The sequence below is a fragment of the Salarias fasciatus genome, chromosome 2, assembly GCF_902148845.1.
Source record: "Salarias fasciatus chromosome 2, fSalaFa1.1, whole genome shotgun sequence".
Taxonomy (NCBI): domain Eukaryota; kingdom Metazoa; phylum Chordata; class Actinopteri; order Blenniiformes; family Blenniidae; genus Salarias; species Salarias fasciatus.
The window spans coordinates 17,055,754-17,061,780 of NC_043746.1; the positions used below are offsets into that span (position 1 = coordinate 17,055,754).

The window sequence follows — 6,027 nt, forward strand, 5'->3', positions numbered from 1 at the left end:
TGGCCGGATAGATGAACAGCTGAATAGATGAATGAATGAATATAAATACGTGTGTTTACTTAACCACAAATACAAGCCATGTGGATTTAAATACTAGATTTCTACAGCGTTTAGTGATTTGATGGTCTCTCGTGTACACGAGGCTCCATAACTGCACGCTTCCATTACACTTCTGAAACACTTCACTAGGGGTGTCCTCAAATATTCGACAATTCGATGATTCACAATGTCGGAAAAAAAAAAAAAAAAACTTCAGACCAAGTCAAAGATGATCCAAAAAAGTCAAATGCAAGTTGTGTCCTTTCATATCACTCCACAACAATATGGCTTTCCACCTTAAATGGGTAAGTAGCCAGATAATTGGGCTAATAAAAGACGGTTCTGTTACTCAATTCTCATTTTTAATGCTGACTTTTATTTCATTTAATTGTAATATTTTAGGTTATTATTATATTATTATTTTTAGCGATCTAAAAGGCTAATTCTATTTAATTTAGTGTTTGTTTTTGCATGGATGTTGCGCTGTGAAGGACCCGACACAGTGCAATTAAGCCTATTTCATTTAATTTGAGCAGATAATGTGACAAATTGTTTAGCCAAAAAATTTGAGCCTATCTGCAGAGCTTTTAGATACAAATAAATTACATGCTTTAGCCCGTTTGTTAGAAGTGGGTTTGGCTATGGTCATTCGAACTTCATTTGTTTGTTGTTTAGAGTTACCGACACTTTGTTCCAGTCTGTGTTTCAGTGTGTAGGAAAAAAATAAGTGTTGTTTTACCTGCCTGCGCAGTTTAAAAAAAAAAAAATAATAAAAAAAAAAAATATATATATATATATATATATATATATATATTAGTGTAATCAGGGCCGGCTGTAGGCATATGCGCCCCGGCGCTCCGTGTGCCGTGTGAGCACCGCTCTGCCCCCCCACCCCCGACAAACAAGATGATAGATTCGATAGATTCGACTATCAGTCGACTATTGGCAGGATCGGACGAATCAGATTCGACTTTGGAAATTCTTAGTCGGGGACACCTCTACACTTCACCATTGAAAAATGCATTTTCGAACCCGTTTTCAACATCTGCTGTATTTGGCAGCTCTATCACTGATGCAATCAGAAGCTGTTTAACTGTCAACAGTGGAAACATTACATTCAAGAGATTAAAACACCTGCTACTTTGCTTTCATTACCTTCTTACCTGATATAGTAGATCACTTCTTCCCTGAACGTGTTTTGTATTTTCTTCTCATTTGTACAGTTCTTCTTATTTTATTATTGCGGTGATGCCCAAAGTGCTCCATGCCAGGGAGATTGGAGGTTCATTTAGCCCTCTTGTTTTATATATAGCTGCCTCTGAACTGTTTTTATTGTTGTTGGGGACTGAATTTATCCCCCTCTCTCAGTGATTACTGTAACTTCACCAGAAGGCAATAAAAAACTTAGAAGTAATCATTTTAAAATGTAAATAAAGTGCTGATCCTGGTTCTGAATCTCACATCAATCACTGTTTCCAGCGTCGCGACCTGGCCAGAATATTTAGCAGGTCTCCATTCCCCTCTAGCATCTCTTTAGATTAAAACAAGAGAGTGACTGCAGACAAATCAAGTGACTCTTTCTGGTTTTAATGAAGACTTCAGCATACTGGTGTTGTGTTTCACAATGAGCGGCGGGTGGTCCCGTGGGCCTTCCCCACCACAAAGCTCTCAGAGGAAGGCCAGTTTTTGCACAGCGATCATTCCAAGCTGCAGTCAGCGCATCAAATGTTCACCTCTCAATGTTTAGATGGCCAAAGAATTGCTCATGTGTAAAAACACTGCCAAAGCTGATAATTCAATGAGGTACTTCTGGCTTTAAACATTTCAAAATGTTTTTAACCTACATATTCTTCTCTTACACAGTGTTATTTGGCTCTCTCGCAGCATCCTTAGGAATTTGTTGGACATGTTAAATGTTTTTCACACCGAAACAACAGTGGATATCAGTTTTTCAAAATGTCACTATTTCTTCATGGAAAACTACTACAGGAGAGTCAAACAATATAGTCTATTAATTAACCTGGCCTGCAGGTCCTGGGCAGCCAGGGGGGTTTTCAAGGATCATGGATTTTAAAAACTGACTCACTTTGCACATGGCTCTAGCCCAGAACTTTGTTCTACGTAATGATTACATTGTAAGTGTAAGATTACATTGTAATCTCCAAAAAGGAGCTTTCTTAGCAGCTCTACTATGCTCACAGCAGTATATTACTATCATATGGCATCTTTGAGTAAACTCATAACTTAATTCAAGATTTTTTTATTTTTTTTAGAAATCAGAATTTACCCAGTTTGAGTTGACCTTTTAGCATCAGAGACAGCTTGGAGACTCAGACCTTTCCTCAACACTTTATAATAGAGTGATTTATTATAACACACTGCTATAAAAAACAGAGAAACACCAGCAATGACTTGTTTTATCTGTGAAAGCCTCTCAGAGATGAAGGAGACACACAGCAGCAGCTACACTTTGTCTCCACTGTCACATTGAACACACACACACACACACCGTGCACACACACACACACACCGCACATTAAGTGAGCCTGTGAGCACACGCACTGCTCGAACCCGTGATAACAGAGCACATAAAAGACCCCACAGCCACACGGGAGCCCCGGTGTTTCCATACCTGCCGCTTGTCTTACACCTTCACGCCGTCAGCTGCATCCTACAGGGCGCAGACATGTTGGAATGCAGAACACGGCGCGTGACCTCAGTGCTGCCACCTGCTGGTCCGGAGGAGGAGCACACAATCAATAGAACAGCAATACTGATCAATCCCAGAGGAAAAATCTTTACAGCGATGCTCCACACAGAATAGAACACAATTAAATACTATGGAAAGTTAAAATATTAAATACAAGACAAGACAAAAATAAGTTATGATATGAACAAGGTTTAATGATGACTAATATAAGCATAGAAAACAGGAAATGGACAGACAAGCACAACAAACACAATTTACAAGGAAGAGTTACACAGTGTGATGACCACAGGAAGCAAAGACTTCCTGTTATGGGGTGTGATCCTCTGTAGTGTTCTTTGGTGGTATGAGTCTGTTGCTGAAGGTGTTCCTGCTGTTTATTTACATCATGGAGGGGTTGACAGATATTTTTCAGGATGGACCTCAGGTTGGACAGATCCTCTTTTCTGAGACCACCTGTTCAGAGTTCATCCCCACCACATCGCTGGCCTTTCTAATCATTTTTGTTGAGCCTGTTCTGCGGGCCTCCCTCGGTCCTCTGCTCCAGAATGCATGAACGCATTGGACAGGATTGGCCACAAAGACTCACTGAAGACCTTCAGGTTAGTGCAGCAGATGGTGAAAGACCTCAGTTGCCTCAGAAATACTCAGAAAGACTTTGGTGCTTCCTGTAAAGGGCTAATCTGGAGTAAGCAATAACCTCACATGCATGTTTCTGGGCTGTGGAAAGAAACAGAGAAAAAAAAACCCCACATACATACTATAGGAATATGCAAACGCCACACAGGAAGACCACTATGAGGTGAGAATGCGGCCAACCCAAGGTTTTTTTTTCTGTGTTTTAACAAAAACTGAACTAAATCTACACTTTTTCAGAGTTCAGAATAACAGTATCATACTATGCTGCCGGAATAAAACATGATCTGTTAGTTTAGGACAGTGTCAACATTGGAGTTGGCAGTTTAAATGTATGGAAGCATTTAAATCTCCATTTATTCATTGCTCTGACAGCTTTATGAACACCATCAGGCACTTTTTATTGGTATCAGTTTGTTCCAAGCGCTGGTTATTAAATGATGCTTAATTTGAGTAATATATTCCAACACAGGTTTTAATCAAATAGAAATATTCTGATCATGTTTTTGTACAGACCCCAGATGGTACTTCTGAAACATGAGAGGGCTCAGCAGGGACAAATTAATAAATAAATGAAAGCGAGGGGACATTATTGGAGAAAACAAATGTCCTGCTCCGCACTTGGGTTCAGTTGAACGTTCTGTTGCCAGGAGCAACCATGGTCACAGCCCCATTTGGTTTGGTTGAACATTCTGTTGCCAGGAGCAACCATGGTCACAGTTCCATTTGGTTTGGTTGAACATTCTGTTGCTAATAGCAACCACCGACAGAGTCCTAATGTAATTTTAGATAGATAGATAGATAGATAAGATAGATAAAACTTTATTAATCTCCCAAGGGAGAAATTCCAGTGTCCAGCAGCACACAGATCATATACATGCAAATAAATAACAGTACAATAAATAAAAGTGCTCATAGTGTACTTTGTTTGGCTCAGGCACATCTGTTATACAGCCTGATTGCTGAGGGGATGAACGACCTCTTGAAGCGCTCAGTTCTGCAGCGCAATGACAGGAGCCTGTTGCTCCGCTCACTTTTTTGAGCTGCAACTGTGTCGTGCAGTGGATGTTTGGAGTTCCTCAAGATACTCTGCATTAGAGCCCCCATCCTCCTCTCCAAGACTGCTCCAACAGAGTCCACCTTCCTCCCCATCACAGACACACACCTCCTGATCAGTCTGTCCAGCCGATTGCTGTCTCTTTTTGTCATACTGCCGCCCCAACAGACAACCCCAAAGAAAACAGCACTTGCAACAACAGACTGGTAGAAAATGTACAGCATGTCACCACACACATCAAAGGATTTAAGTCTCCTCAGGAAAAAACTGAGGAGACTTAAATCCTTTGATGTGTGTGGTGACATGCTTTTCTAACATCTGTCCTGTCCATTATCTTTTATCCAAATTACAAATGATCCTGTCAGGGCAACAATAGTTTGTTTTTCTTTCTACAGCTGTTCTGGGAACTTGTTTATATTGTTTGTGGTTGAGCTGGTATTTTTGCTCTCTGGTGGTTTAAAATTCACCCAATGTTACTTTTCCAGCCGCCTGACTGAGGGAGGGTACATTGTTGCCAATACAAATCTTTAACTGAATTACTGTGGCATCTCTTCCTGCCCAAGGTCATTTGTATGTAGTTTCTGAACTAATTAACCATAAAAATGTTTCTCATACCACAACTACATATCTAACATTCTTTCGGTTGTTGGTATGTTTGGAGTTTAAAGGTCATTCAGTAGAGTGGCTTAAAGATACAGGCAGCAGTTTGAAATGGTTTAGATATGTGCTGTGGACAAACAGTGGATTTATCATTAAACTCTGAGGTGGAATTTCTCGGCAGGAATAAAAAAGGAAGACTTTTTAGAGAATCTCTCGATGTGCGACAAGCAGATAATAGAGGAGTAAGGACATATGATGAGATGGAGGCAGACGAGCTGAAAGTCCTTTATTGAAAGTCCTTTATTTGTCCCACGTGGGGGAATTGCAGGGAAACTGTCGTTGAGACATTTGAAGGGAGCAGCTGTGCCTCAGTTATGTGATCGGCCCATAAAAGTTGTGAATCTGCTGATTTTATGAAAGCTGGAACAATGCCACCGAGCGATGTTCATGAACGCTGGACAGTGCAGAGTGTGTTTTCAACTGTGGTTCACAGGGTCATGAATGATTGACTTCCATGAAAAAGGAAGAAGCAACGGCAGAAGTGTATGCATGTGCATAAGCTTGCATCACTTTGAATTTGTAACTGTCTTTTAACTAGTCAACACTGAAGTTGGTGATGATCTTCCCATTTCTTTCTGGGACTTATATTTCATTCATTGTGATATTGTCTTACTTTGGGAACTTGTGAATTAAAAAAAAAAAACCTCTCATGCCCCACGAGACAACCCCCTCCCGTCATTCTATTGCACAAAGAAACAATAAAAAGTGATCAGTCAGTAGCTACTTATTTTGGTCTGATTTCTAACGGACAGGACATCTTTCAACAAACAAGTAACTTTTTTGTGTTGTAGAAAAGGCCAGGGTGAAAGCTTGTTCAAGTTATTTTCATGTAGCTATTTTACAATTATTCTCACATCTTACACCGTCCTAATGGGATTTCCCAACAGGATTAACATGTGTAACCCGACAAATCATCTGCTTCTGAAAA

The 6,027-nt window shown here is 40.2% G+C and overlaps 1 protein-coding gene across 1 annotated transcript in view; it reads right to left on the minus strand.

Moving 5' to 3' along the window:
- Positions 1–2,748, minus strand: part of mrpl11 (mitochondrial ribosomal protein L11) — a 60,171-nt gene extending 57,423 nt beyond the window's left edge. The window contains exon 1 of the mRNA XM_030108393.1: positions 2,672–2,748. The gene's annotated coding sequence lies outside the window, so the exon portion shown is untranslated. The remainder of the gene's footprint in view (positions 1–2,671) is intronic.
- Positions 2,749–6,027: the final 3,279 nt, after the last annotated feature.